The following is a 15,982-nucleotide window of genomic DNA, read 5'->3' as shown; positions in this document are numbered from 1 at the left end:
TGATCAAGTTAAATTGGCAATTTTTATTGAGAGTTGTAGAGAAAATGAATTTTGGGGATAAATTTTTATATGCTCTTAAGGCTATATATCAACAACAATCGGCACAAATTATAATTAATGGGGGATTAACAGAAGCATTTAAAATTGAAAAGGGTACAAGACAGGGATGTTCATTATCCCCATTGTTATTTGTTTTAACAATGGAGATTTTACTAATTAAAATTCATGAATCAACTACAATAAAGGGAATAAAAATAAATAAGAATGATTATAGGTTGAGAGCTTTTGCTGATGATTTGGTTGTGACATTATCTCAACCGACACACTCGGTAAGGGATTCGGTGGAAATCATAACCCAGTATGGGAAAGTCTCTGGTTTTAAGGTAAATAATAACAAGACTAAAATATTACCGAAAAATATGTCTACGAAAGAAAAGGATATGTTAGCTAAATTGACAGGTTTGAAATAGTAAAAAAGGTTAAATACCTGGGAGTATACATTACAGCTTCTAATGTTAAACTGTATAAAAATAACTATGAGACATTATGGGTAAAAGTGCAAAAGGATTTAAACGATTGGAAAAAACTACAATTATCTTTGTTGGGGAGAATCTCAGCGGTTAAAATGAATGTCCTTCCAAAGTTTCTTTTTTTGTTTCAAATGATACCTATTTTGAAAAAAGATGCCAATTTGGATGAATGGCAGAAGGGTATTAATAAATTTATTTGGGTGGGGAAAAAACCAAGAGTTACGCTTAAGATTATACAAGATGTATGGGAAAGAGGCGGACTTAAAGCGCCTAATCTGAAATTATATTATGATGCGGTGGCTTTAACATTGATTAGTGATTGGCTTAACTTAACAAATAAAAATATACTTTCTCTTGAGGGATGGTATTTACTATATGGATGGCACGCATATCTAATTTATGATAAAAAAGTAGATCAGGTTTTTAAATCCCATATTTTAAGAAGTGCTTTATTGCGTGTCTGGAAGAAGTATTATTATAGGTAAATTATAAAATACCAATTTGGGAGATTCCTGGACACGCGATAGAGGGGGTATCTAGGGGTGTGAACTTGGATATGATTTCTTATAAGGAATTACTTAGATTGGTAGGGAAGGATTGGCAATTAAAATCTTTAGTTGAGTTAAAGCAAGAAAATATTGTACAGTCTTGGTTTCAGTATAACCAATTGTTGGTTAGGTGGAGCTTAGACTAAAAGGTTGGCATTACTTTAGGGGATGAGAATTTGGTAAAACAGATTAAAGATTCAAATCGAGCCCACATAAAGAGAATTTATAATGTTTTAATAGAATTGGACTCTGAAATGGATTTAGTTAAAGATTGTATGATAAAATGAGCTCAAAATATTCAAGAACCGATTTCATTGGATATATGGGAGGTAATTTGGGTTAGAAATGTAAAATTTACCCAGGCTCAAAATTTAAGAGAAAATTTGTATAAAATGTTTTATAGGTGGCATTTGGATCCCAAAAAGCTGTCTTATATGTATCCCAATTTACAGCCCAAATGCTGGAGATGTGGTAGCTTGGATGCAACCTATTTTCATATTTGGTGGACTTGTAGAAACATAAATGCTTTTTGGATTAAAATTTGGTGGAACATTCAAAAGATTTTTAAAAGAAAGATAAGTTCACGCCACAACTATTTTTGTTGAGTGTTATTGTAGATTGTGATGCTAAAGAAACTATTTTGATGTTGAATTTTATAACAGCTGCAAGTTATTAGTAGGGCAATATTGGAAGAAAGATTCTTTGCCTACTATAGAAGATTGAACCCTTAAGGTGTCAAATTTAGCAGAAATGGCAAAAATTTCTGCTTACTTGAAGGATCACTCACAAGAAAGATACATTTTGATTTGGAGAAGATGGATAGATTATATTCAGAATAAATATGGGATTAAAAAGTTTCATTTAGCCTATGAGTAAACTTTAGAGTATTATTAATAGTTTCTTTTTTAATTTTTATTAGTTTTAGTATGGTTTATCAATATTGATTTGTTAATATTATTATGTTTATTTTTAATTTGTTTATATTTTTGTTATAAGAGAGTTAAAGTGTGTTATGGACTTGGTTACTTGTATCGTTGGGTAATGTTTTTTTTTAGAGTGATTGTTTATTTGTAACCCTGTATTCAGCTCTGGGAAGTGGGGTGGGGGGGTAGGGGTGGGGGGGTCTTGGGATGAATATTGTATAAAACTTTTCAATAAAAAAGATAGAGAGAGATGGATAAATAGAGAGAGAAATTGATAGAGAGAGATAGGGAGGGAGAGAGAGAGAGAGAGAGATAGGTACAGAGAGGAAGAGAGAGAGAGGGAGAGGGGGAGAGAGAGAGAGAGAGAGAGGTAGATAGAGAGGGAGGGAGAGAGATGGATAGATAAATAGAGAGGTAAAGAGAGAGAGAGATGGATAAATAGAGAGATGGAGAGAGAGAGAGATGGATGAGAGAGTTAGATAGATAGATAGATAGATAGAGAGAGACAGAGAGAGAGAGATAAAGAGATAGAGAGAGAGGGATAAATAGAGAGATAGCGAGAGATAGGTAGAGAGAGAGAGGAAGAGAGAGAGAGATACATAGATAGAGAGAGAGATAAAGAGAGAGAGATGGATAGATAGAAATAGATAGAGAGAGAACAAGAGAGAGAGATAGGTAGATAGAGAGAGAGAAAAAAGAGAGAGAGATGGATAGAGAGATAGAGAGAGAGAGAGATGGAAAGATAGTGTGATAGATAGATAGATAGATAGATAGATAGATAGAGATAGAAATAGATAGATAATGATGGATAGAGACAGAGAAAGGTAGATAAATAGAGAGATAGAGATGGATGGATAGATATAGATAGAGAGAGGCAGAGAGGAAGAGAGATAGATAGCTAGATAGATGATTGATAGAGAGAGAGAGATAGAGAGAGAGGATAGATAGAGAGAGAGAGAGATGAGAAAGAGAGAGGAAGAGAGAGAGGAAGAGATATAGATATATAGAGAGAGGGATAGATAAATAGAGAGGTAGAGAGAGAGAGAGTGAGAAAGAGAGAGAGAAATAGATAGTGTGCGTGAGAGAGAGGAAGAGATATAGATACATAGATAGAGAGAGAGGTAGAGAGAGAGAGGTAAAGAGAGAGATGGATGGATAAAGAGAGAGAGATACAGAGACAGAGATGGATAGAGAGACAGAGAGAGAGAGGAAGAGATATAGAGAGAGAGAGGTGGAAAGAGAAAGAGAGAGAGACAGAGACAGAGACAGAGAGAGAGGGAGGGAGAGAGAGATGGATAGATAAATAGAGAGAAAAATAGATAGTGAGAGAGAGAGGAAGAGAAAGGGAGAGAGAGATAAAGATGGATAGAGAGAGATAAAGAGAGAGAGATGGATAAATAGAGAGAGATGGATAGATAAAGAGAGAGATGAAGAGATATAGATAGATAGAGAGAGATGGATAGATAAATAGAAAGACAGAGATGGATAAATAGAGAGAGATAAATAGAGAGATAGAGATAGAGATAGAGAGATAGAAAGGAACATATATTTAGAGATGGATAGATAAATAGAGAGAGAGAGAACAAGAGAGACAGATAGATAGGTAGATTGATAGAGAGAGATAGAAAGAGAGATGGAAAGATAAATAATGTGATAGAGAGATAGAGAGATAGGTAGAGAGAGGAAGATAGATAGATAGATAGATAGATAGATAGATAGATAGATAGATAGATAGATAGATAGATAGATGTGTGTATATATAGAGAGAGAGGGGGGGGTAGAGAGAGAGAGATAGGTAGATAGGGAGAGAGAGAGAGAGAGAGAGAGAGAGAGAGAGAGAGCTAGAGAGAGGAAGAGGAAGATATATAGATATAGATATAGATATAGATATAGATGATATAGATATAGATGATATAGATATAGATGATATAGATATAGATATATATATATAGAGAGAGAGATGGATAGATGGATAGATAAATAGGTAGAGAGAGTGTGTGTGAGAGAGAGAGAAAGAGGAAGAGATATAGATACATAGAGAAAGAGAGAGGTAGATAGAGAGAGAGAGAGATGGATGGATAGATAAAGAGAGAGAGAGATGGATAGATAAAGAGAGAGAGAGAAAGATATATAGAGAGAGAGAGAGAAAGAGAGAGACCGAAAGATAAATAGTGATAGATAGATAGATAGAGATAGAGAGATAGACAGGGACAGAGAGAGAGAGAGATAAATAGAGAAAGACAGATACATAGATAGAGAGATATATATATATAATGATGGATAGAGAGAGAGAGAAAGATAGATAAATAGAGAGAGATAGATGGACGGATAGATATAGATAGAGAGAGGCAGAGAGGAAGAGAGATAGCTAGCTAGATAGAAGATAGATAGATAGATAGATAGATAGATAGATAGATAGATAGATAGATAGATGATAGATAGATAGATAGATAGATAGATAGATAGATAGATAGATAGATAGATAGATAGGAGAGAGAGAGAGAGGAAGAGAGGAAGAGTTATAGATAGAGAGATGGATAGATAAATAGAGAGGTAGGGAGAGAGAAAAATAGATAGTGTGTGTGTGAGAGAGAGGAAGAGATATAGATACATAGATAGAGAGAGAGAGAGAGAGAGAGAGAGAGATGAATGGATAAAGAGAGAGAGAGATGGATGGATAAATAGAGATAGAGACACAGAGATAGAGATAGACAGAGAGAGACAGAGAGAGAAAGATATAGATAGAGAGAGAGACAGAGAGAGAGTGAGATAAATAGATATATAGATATAGATATCTATAAATAGAGAGAGATGGATAGATAGATGGATATAGATAGAGATGATTAGATAGATAAATAGAGAGAGATAGAGAAATAGAGAGAGAGAGAGAACGAGAGAGAGAGAAGTAGATAGAGATAGAAAGAGAGAGAGAGAGATGGAAAGATAAATAGAGTGGTAGATAAATATAAGAGAGAGAGAGAGAGAGAGAGATATAAATATAGAGATAGATAGATAGATAGATAGATAGATAGATAGATAGATAGATAGATAGATATAGAGAGACAGAGATAGACAGAGACAGAGAGAGAGAGAGAGAGAGAGAGAGAGAGACAGAGAGAGAGAGAGAGAGAGAGAGAGAGAGACAGAGAGAGAGAGAGAGAGAGAGAGAGAGAGAGCCTCAACCATCAAAAGTACCTAATAGTCCTGTCCCCTGTTTTTTCCGCAACAACCCTGTGAGGGTTTGCTGAGGGAAAGAGTGACTGGCTCCATGTCATCCAATCAGCTTTCCTGGGAAGGCTAGAACTCCTGGTTTCTGGCCTGGTGTCTTAATCACTACACCAAACTGTGTCTCTCAGATTGATTAGGAACAGAAATACCCAGCCTCATCTGTTTCTTCCTATGTTTCCCCTTGTCCCAAAGCTATTATGGGATGGATTGGGAGAAGAGGAAGAAAGTGAAGAGATAATTCCTTTAACAAGCCCATTTTTGGGAAGACACTCTAGGACTCCATCTTGCCCTCTGCTAAGTCTCTACTCAAATCAGATGCTAATAGTTGATGTGTTTCTTTATTTTATGCCATGTTTTAATTATATATGAATTGGGCATCACCCTGTGTATTTAAGAGACTAATGTACTTTACCCACGCAATAATAAATAATAAAATGTTGTTATGTTTGAATTAATTTTTAAGGGCCAAATAAACATGAAGCTCTTGGAATGCAGGGAAAATACTGGGCAGCTTATTACTCATAATAAAATTAAGTGCCATATGAATCTGAATGGGCTTTTGATCCTAATGAGTCTGCTTCACACAGGCAAATGGAGAATGCCATCTGGAGAAGCGTTCTTCACATTTGTCCTTGAACAGCTCTGGGTCAACTTCTCTAGAAAATTAAAATACAGTCAAACAAAATTGAATGGCATTTGCCCTAGTAGCAGCACTACTGAGATGTACGTTCACTCTGTAGTTTGCCTGTCTCCACACTCAATGCTTGGATTTGGTCACAGAGAAAGACATCAGATGCACCTGTTCTTGTGATGGTACTTCCTTACATCAGTGGTCCCCAGCCTTTTGGGCACCAGGGACCGATTACGTGGAGAGAGGTTTTTCCGTGGACCGGAGGGGGCATGGTTTTGTGTGTTGCCTGCATCCCACGGACGGGGCTTCCCTTGTTTGCGCAGCCTGGTTTCTGGCATGCCGCAGCCCAGTGTCGGTCCCCGGACCGGAGTTTGGGAACCCCTGCCTTACATCATACTGGGACTTCATGAAAAAAAGATATAAAAGCTTTTACAACCAATTGTGTTCCGTGTATTTATTTTTACCGAGGACTTTGAATAATTTTACAGTCTCCATGGTGCAAACTTTTTTGTTTAACTGACACTAAGTTACCGCTTTCAAAAATGTACTTGTGAAAGTGAAAGTGTTTTGTGTTGCTGCTTCAGATGATTATTATTAGCAGTTGCTACTTTGTACAAACCTGCTGCTCGCAACAGAGATTTCGAAAAATTAGATGGAGGAGGGGGATGGGGTGGAGTTTGGCAATGATAATAAGTGTGGCAAAATGAATCAAAGCATTTCCTCAGAATGCATTTTAAATATTCAGAGGAGGAGGAGGTGGCCCGCCTGAGAGTCAATTGCATGTTTAAAATGAAACAAGCAAAAACCTTAGATGGGTAGCGGTTCAATTACCTGGAAGAAATAAGACCAAGATACAGGTAGCGTTCAATTTATAACCACAATTGAGCCCAAAATTCTGTTGCTAAATGAGACAGTTGTTAAGTGAGTTGCAGCCCATTTTATTACCACTCTTGCCACCGTTGTTAAGTGAATCACTGCAGTTGTTACATTCGTCACATGGTTGTTAAGTGAATCTGGCTTCCCCCATTGACTTTGCTTGTCAGAAGGTCATAAGTCGCTTTTTCAGCACCGTTGTACTTTCAAAGTGTCACTTAACGAATGTAATTTGAGGGCTACCTATATAGGCACTGAGATGTAAAAGGCATTTGGGGAAAAAATATTTTTATTTATGTACATGATTTAAATCCTGCCTTTCTAATATTAGGATGAGAGATCTGTGGGTCTCCAGATTCTGGTAAACTACAATTCCTACAATGTCAGCCTAGCCAAAGAAGAAGGCAATTAGAAACCTACAGATTTCCATATCCCTGACAAAAAGCCAGTTTTATTTCACCTAAAGAATTTCAGTAACAAATAAGCAGGCTCAATATTTATGCAATGTTGTGTAACAGTTGGCATGAATTAGATTGACAGGAGAGACTTGAGTCCTGCAAAGAAGCATTGGATAGAAAATATATGTGCCCTGCAATATTTTGTCAAAGATCTTTCTTGCCTATGTCAAATTTCACTTGGTTTCTCATACTGCATCACAAAGGCATCTTAGTAACTCTTTTTAATGGTCATGTCTTCACAATGTTGCCTATATAGTTCTCAAGGTAGTCCTCAATGGCACTACATCCACATGGAGAGAAGTAAGCAGCGGGGTACCACAAGGTTCTTTCTTAGGCCCAGTACTATTAATAAATGACTTAGATGAGGGAATTGAAGGGGAACTCATCAAATTTGCAGATGACACTAAACTGGCAAGAATAGTCAACACCACAGAAGACAAGCTCAGGATCCAAAAAGATCTTGACAAACTTGAACAATGGGCCCTAGCCAACAAAATGAGTTTCAGTGCGGAGAAAAGCAAAGTTTTACATTTAGGCAGGAAAAATGAAAGGTATAAGTCAGATTAGGTGAGCAAGACCTGGCTCAAAAACAGTAACTATGAAAGGGACCTTGGAGTCCCAGTGGACGATCACTTGACTATGTGCCAGCAGTGTGCAGCAGTAGCCAAAAAGGCTAATACAGTCTTGGGTTGCATAAACAGAGGCATAGAATCAAGATCACACCAAGTATTAGTACTGTTTTATAAAACCTAGTGTGACCACACCTGGAATACTGCAACCAATTTTGGTCAACATACTACAAAAAAGATGTTGAGACTTTGGAAAAAGTTCAGAGAAGAGCAACTAAGATGATCAAAGGCCTGGAGACTAAAACATATGAAGAACAACTGCAGGACTTGAGTTTGGCTAGTCTAAAGAAAAGAAGAAACGGGGTGACATGATAGCATGATAGCATTTGAGGGGCTGCCACAAAGAATAGGGGGTCAAATTATTCTCCAAATCACCAAAGGGCAGGACAAGAAACAATGGTTGGAAACTGATCAAAGAGAGAAGCAACCTGGAATTAAGGAGAAACTTCCTGACAGTGAGGACAATCAACCAGTGGAACAGCTTGCCTCCAGAACAGTGGGCACTCCATCACTGGAGGTTTTTAAGAAGAGATTAGACAGTCACGTCTGAAATGGTATAGGTTCTCCTGCTTGAGCAGGGGGCTGGACTAGAAGACCTCCAAGGTCCCTTCCAGCTCTATTCTATTCTATATCTCCTCCCCAGCTTGCCCCAAAGGCAGCTAGAATCATCTTTAGGGAATCTTTCCTTCTCATAATACTTCTAGTTTTAGTACAATCTAGGGAGCTTCCATGATAATGTTGTTGTCAGGGTTGTCCCAAAGGTGCTTTTTCAAAAGGCAACTGGACTTTTGAACAGGAAAAACAAAGTCCAGTTGCCTTTTGAAAATGCACCTTTGGGACAACAATGACCTGGATGACTGAGAATCTCCATAGATGTGGTCAGAGTTTAAGATCTGCTCAGCTTTTATTGGTGCCTGAGGCAGCTGCAGTCATGTCCTTCCCATTCAGTCCCCATTCAGTTCGGTTGGGCTGGAACAAAGCTCAATGTCTCCATCTCCTTCATCCAGAAATACTGATCTTCCAAGAGTTAACACAGAATGTTGCGGCTGTTGTTATTGTTGTTGTCTTTACCATGGGAATATTGATTATCCGGTGGTATTTGCTGAATTATTTTGCTGTGTGATATTGCTGCTGCTGCACTATTATTACTCTCTTTGTCTGTCTGACTGACTGTCTCTCTCTCTTTCTCTTTCTCTCTTTTTTTCTCTTCCTGTCTCTCTCTCTCCCTCTCTCTCTCTCTTTGTGGGTGGGTTGGGAAGATTAAAAAATAAGAGAAAGTCTACTACAGATACACAGAGACAAATGTGTGATGGGAGGGAGAGAGAAAAAAAATGCTCTGTGCATGATCATAATAATTGAAGGAGGAAAATACCTTGAGAGGGGAGAAAGGGAAAAAAAATCCAGAAGCGTAACAATTCAGAGAGCTGTCATTTTAGGTTTCTCTTATTTGTATTTCAAGTCAGTTCTTCCAATCACTCAGAAACTCTTTGGGGGGGGGGGTTGTCTGATTTAAGTATATTGATCTTCTTTATCTCTGGCAGGACCATCGATCTCCCAAAGATTGATCATCCTATGAAAAAAAATCATGCATCCTGCCATCAAGAGGTCATCCAGATTTTTGCACCGTCGATCTTACGTAAGTAAAATTATCAGGGAAGCAAATATAGGATTATAGTCAAGGGTGAGGAAAAGGGAGAAAGCTATTTACCTTCCAATCAGAAGAAAGCAAATTCTCCTAAGGAGTTTGGATGCCATAAGAGGAAAGCAAAATATCACTCTTGTTAGGAAGAAGACATTGGGTGGCATCACTCACCAAAAATAACTTCCCTCTGTGGTGGACCTGTATCTTATGCCCGGTTTCAAATTACAGGTAGTCTTCGATTTATGACCACAATTGAGCCCAAAATGTATGTTGTTATAATTGAGAAAATTGTTAAGTGAGTTTTGCCCCATTTTACAACTTTTCTTGCCACAGTTGTTAAGTGAATCACTGCAGTGGTTAAATTAGTGACACATTTGTTAAGTGAATCTGGCTTCCCCATTGACTTTGCTTGTCAAAAGATGGCAAAAGGTGACCCCCAGGGCCCCAGGACACTGCAATGGTCTTAAAGGTGAGTCAGTCAGCTTTACTGGCATTTCCAGCAGAAATATTACCTGTATGTGCATAGACACCCAGACAGTGACAGTCTTCAAAGCAGCCCATGTGAGCATTCTAGAGGATGCAGCTGCTTTAATACTTCACAAAGAACTGTTTCACTCACACTAACAAGCTTTAAATAGCTCCCCTTTCAGATGCACAGCTTAACACACACATATGCATGCACACATACTTTAAAGGAATATCCAGTAATCTTTTAAGACTGAACAGTTAAGTTCAAGTGACAAGCATAACAGAGAGGATTTAGATGAAGGGGAAAGGAAAGGGAAAGGAAAAGGCTATAAAACCAGTCTAAAATGTTGGTTTACGATCGAGCTAAACAGATGATAGCAACCAGTCAGAAAATCCAACACTAGATTTTAAGGCTCAACTGTCATTGTCACTGTGAAATTATTTCGAGCACATAGCAAATTATAAAGTGCTAAATCATATTGCATTAGCTTGAGAAAAATGCAATTTTAGAAACATTTGTTTCCCCCCCCCCCAAAAAAAACCCAACTTTCAAGGCAGAGATGAGAAGATAAATTAATGTTTTTTTCTCCAGGTTGGAAAAGAAGAAATATTTAAAGAATCAACTGTTGAAATCAGTCAACAGTAAAGCACCAACTATAATATACCAATTTTCTATCAATCATTGGCAAACTCATTCAGGCTACACTTAAAAAAATAAAGAGCTTGTCACTGGGATAGTTTTAACTTGTTTAATCTGCTGCCAAGCAGCACTGACATTTATTTATTCAAGGACCACCAACACCTAAATGCGCAGTTCCTTTTGGATCATCCCATACCTTATCATCAAACTAAAAAGTGCTCAGTTTCTGGCACCACAGTATTTTTTACTTGCTTAAGTCAAGATGTGTTCATGGACTATGAATTTCCAGCCTGATGTGCTTGATTGCCTGTATATTGAAACTGGCTTAACTTTACTATGAGCTTGTCAAGAACTTGAAGAAAAGGACCAGAACTTGAGGAATAAAGACATAGAAGAGCCACAAACATCTAAAGTAGATCTGGAACTCTGAAAAACATAGTATATGTACATGTGTATATGTACATGTGTAGGTGTAAATGTAGGTGTAGGGGTGTGTGTGTGTGTGTGTGTGTGTGTGCATGTGTGCGTATGTGTGTGTTCACCAGAAAACTACATGCTTTCATAATTCTCTAAATGGTAAAAGATTCCAGAAACCTTAATAGACCTATTTTATATGATGCTTTTTTTTTCTTAAGAGTTTGTGTTTGTGCAATGTATTGATTAAGAGCTAATATGGGACAATGTTTAAGATACTGAACTAAGATTTCAGAAACCCAGGTTCAAGACCATCCCCAGCCTCAGAAAACTCATTAAGTGACTTAAGTTCCGTCATTCAGCCTGATCTACCTAACAGGCTAGGTGCTGTAAGAATAGATCCCAATGACCTTCTGGATTCCCCCATGATCTTTCTTGAGCTCTAAGGAGCAAAGTGAGCTATAAAATCTAATGAATAGATGCTGTGGTCTATGTTTGCTTGAACTATGATTCATACAGCATGTGGCTGGTTAGTTTGTGGCTCTATATGTCACCCAATAGGAAACAATTGTTTGAGTGTTTGTCATCTAAAATGACTACCTACAGCAGACGTCTTCAGACTTGGCCCTTTTATGACTTGTGGACTTCAACTCCCAGAATTCCTCAGCCAGGCAAGCTGGCTGAGGCATTCTGGGAGTTGAAGTCCACAAGTCATAAAAGGGCCAAGTTTGAAGACTCCTGACCTACAGGCATTACAACTTCTTCCTTGGCTCAGTTCCATTAGCTGGGTCTTTCCTGTCCTGGAACTCTTTTCCTATTCACCGTTACATCTAATTGCAGAGGTTTGCATAACTTGGGTTTTTCCTTTCCATTTGTCATAGGCCCAGACTCCTGGAAAGTACCAGATTTGGGAGACTATTTTGATTATATAAGTTTGCCTACAGACTCAAAACTTAAAGACATTAGGGGTGGGTCACATATAAGAGCTATATTTTAGTATAGACAAGGTCTTGGACAATAAAACTGAATTATAAATTTTATTTTATTTAATCCTGCTTTTATTATTTTTATTAATAACTGAAAGCAGAGAACATACATATTATTCCTTCTTTCTCCTATTTTCCCCACAACAACCACCCTGTGAGGCGAGCTGGGTTGAGACTGGCCCAAAGTCACCCAGCTGGCCCAAAGTCACCCAGCTGGCTTTCATGCTGCCAGCAGTTTGTCAGTTCGAGTCTCACCAGCTCATGGTTAACTCAGCCTTCCATCCTTCTGAGGTTGGTAAAATGACGATCCAGATTATTGGGGACAATAGCGTGCCCGGCTGAGGAATTCTGGGCGTTGAAGTCCACAAGTCATAAAAAGGCCAAGTTTGAAGACCCCTGGTATAAGTGTTATTGCTATTGCTATCTTAACCACTAGACCAGGGGTAGGCAACCTTGGCTCTTTTATGATTCATGGACTTCAACTCCCAGAATTCCTGAGCCAGCCACGCTGAGGGGAAAGGGAGAGGTTTCCAAGCTGAGCCATGCTGGTTGAGGAATTCTGGGAGTTGAAGTCCACAAGTTATAAAAGAGCCAAGGTTGCCTACCCCTGCACTAAAGTGGCTCTCTCTATATTCTGTTATATATTCTAATTATTGCTTTAATGAGATTTACTAGGATTTTAACTGAAGTGTTCATGTTTTAACTTCATATTTTACTTCTCTTTGGATGTATATTATATTTTACATATCTATATTACTGTCATTATCTTAGGACTATAAGCTAAATGGGAAAGATGAAAAACTACCCCAAAATAAAAAAATGGCAGATGATTTGTACTTTCTTGTCAAGAAAATTTCATATCTATGAAGTCAACAAGAGTATAGTTAAACTCAATGATTATTATCATTGTTCATTGCCTCAAACACCATAGGATTCAAAAGAAGGAGATACATTAACTATTAGGATCCAATTTAGCATAGGTAAAGAACAACTGTAATAATGCTACTTTAATAATAATAGTAGTAGTATTAATAAAGTTGGAATGGACCTTGTAGGTCATCGAGTCCAACCCCCTGTTCAGGCAGGAAACCTTACACCATTTGATAAAGTAGATCACAACCTACTACTTGATAAGATAGAAAAATGTGGGGTAGACAGAATCACCACCAGATGGATCCGTAGCTGGCTGACCGGCTGTACTCAGCAAGTGGTCCTCAATGGAACTGCATCTATATGGAGGGAAGTGTGTAGTGGGGTGCCCCAGGGCTCTGTTCTGGGCCCAGTACTCTTCGACATCTTCATCAACGATTTGGATGAAGGGATAGATGGGGAACTCATCAAATTTGCAGACAACACCAAGCTGGCAGGAATAGCCAACACTCCAGAAGACAGGCTTAAGATACAGAAGGATCTGGACAGACTTGAACACTGGGCACTAATTAACAAAATTAAATTCAATGGTGAAAAAAGCAAGGTTCTACATTTAGGCAAGAAAAAACAAATGCACAAGTACAGCATAGGTGGTACCATGCTCAATAGTAGTAACTGTGAGAGGGACCTCGAAGTCTAGTAGACAATCACCTAAATATGAGCCAGCAGTGTGCTGCAGCTGCCAAAAAGGCCAACACAGTGCTAGGCTGCATTAACAGAGGGATAGAATCAAGATCTATTACTATATATTACTATATTTCGGACAAATGGCTGTCCAGTCTCTTCTTAAAAACTTCCAGTGTTGGAACATTCATCACTTCTGGAGGCAGGTTGTTCTGCTAGTTAATTGTTCTAACTGCCAGGAAGTTTCTCCTTAGTTCTAGGTTGCTTCTCTCCTTGATTAGTTTCCATCTGTTGCTTCTTGTCCTGCCTTCAGGCGCTTTAGAAAATAGCTTGACTCCCTCTTCTTTGTGGCAGCCCCTGAGATATTGGAACACTGCTATCATGTCCCCCCTCGTCCTTCTCTTCGTTAAACCAGACATACCAAATTCCAGCAACTGTTTCTTATATGTTTTAGCCTCCAGTCCCCTAATCATCTTTGTTGCTCTTTTCTGTACTCTTTCTAGAGTCTCAACATCTTTTTTACATTGTGGTGACTACGATGGTGACCAAACTAATACTCAGTTCAGAAATGTTCACGTGCAAACATAGCATTGGGAAACAAAATAGTGGAGAAAAAGTCTACTAAGTCATTTTCATTTTTTCCTACAGAAAAATGCTGAATCCCAAAGCAAACTCACACTGTCATTGCTCATCAAATTCTCTCTCCTTTCATACTGACATGCCTGCCTCCGAATTGGTTTTCTGCCCATGGAGAATGCCACTTTCTCAAACACAGATGGACTTCACATTCCAAGAATATTACCAGCTATTAGAGGAAATTGGGGGGAGGGTTTAGTTGTGAAAGAGATCAAAAGATTTTTTAAAAAAATATAATTTTTATGAAAGAAATTTTTAACAAGTTGGCATAACTCTGGATTTTTTGTTTCCAGACTTGTTGGACATTTGTTGACATCATATGGAAGTACCTTCAACCTTTCTTCAATAGTGAATCAAATAAAAAGTTATTCAAGTCAAATTGGTTAATGCTAACCATCAGGAAATCCTTGGACACAAGCTAGAGTGGAAAGGGGGGGAAATCCCAAGTAAATTACCTGGATATATCAAAACCTGTGATGATTCCACCCAGCAGAGTGCTTTAAAATTAGTTAGCTTTATTTCAGTGGATAATCAAGAAAAAGACAACTCCTTACATATTTTATACTGAATTCTTTTGCTAGAAAGCATTCATAATGATAGTCAGATAGGCACACAACCACACTTTGTTCATATTTGTAATTATATATGAACTATAAATGCACAGTTGTGATCATATCCCAAAACTGATTCCAACTGTTGGGATTAAATGCCCTCAGAAAAGTAAAGAAGTCATTTTCAGAAGCCCATATTTTATTTCAGCATTTATTTATTTTCATTAGCTTTTCCCACATGTTAGTGCATGTCTTATCTCTCTTTCTCCCTATCTGTCTGTGTATCCTTCTGACCCAATTTTTCTGTAAGGGGATAAAATCATAGCCATATCTTGTCTGATACCAAATAAATACAACCCAGTTGTTTACAGTAAAGTTCAGGAATAAGTGAATGAGTTAAAGTTGGTGCACATCTCATGAGGGATGTACTGATTGTTGAAATATGACTTCATATTTTGGTCAACAATATCCAATGACAGGTATGAGACACCTTTTGCCTTCTATTACACTGGAAGTATTCCGTAGTGAGTGGGATCAAAGCAAATTGGTCATTGCAGGCTGACATGGGCCAGCTTCATCCATTTCTGTCCTGATCAGCCTGATATTCTGCTATTCTGTTTTCCTGAACATATGAGAGAACTACTCAGGTTGGTGGTCCTTCAGATCTGTGCAGGAGTGGTACTGTTACATTTTGTATCCTCCCATTCCTCCAGCAACTGGTTGGGCTGGTGTCAGAGAGAGAGGGCAGATAAATGTATCTTATGATTTGTATTTGTATCTTATGATTTGTATTTGTATCTTAAGAGATGGTGCAGTGGTTAGAATGTAGAATGCAACATTGCAGGCTAACTCTGCCCACTGCCAGGAGTTCGATTCTGAGCGGCTCAAGGTTGACTCAGCCTTCCATCCTTCTGAGATAGGTAAAATGAGGACCCAGATTGCTGGGGACAAATGCTGACTCTGTAAGCCACTTAGAGAGGGCTGTAAAAGCACTATGAATTGGTATATAAGTCTAAGTGCTATTGTTATTTATGATTTGTCACTTTATTGTTTGTATATACACTGAGAGCTTCTGCACCAGAAACAAATTCCTTTTGTGTCCAATCATACTTGGCCAATAAAGAATATTCTATTCTATTATCAGTAAATGCTTGGCTTATCCCATGCTATACATGCCTCATCAGGATCGCCCCATTTGTAGAATAGAATAGAGCTGAAAGGGACTTTGGATGTCTTCTAGTCCAGTCCCCTACTCAAGCAGGAGACCCTAC

This window comes from Crotalus tigris, unplaced genomic scaffold (assembly GCF_016545835.1).
Source record: "Crotalus tigris isolate CLP2741 ecotype Arizona unplaced genomic scaffold, ASM1654583v1 scf7180000024369.3102671, whole genome shotgun sequence".
NCBI classification, from domain to species: domain Eukaryota; kingdom Metazoa; phylum Chordata; class Lepidosauria; order Squamata; family Viperidae; genus Crotalus; species Crotalus tigris.
The sequence above is the reverse complement of the archived record's forward strand: the minus strand, read 5'-3'. Positions refer to the sequence as shown.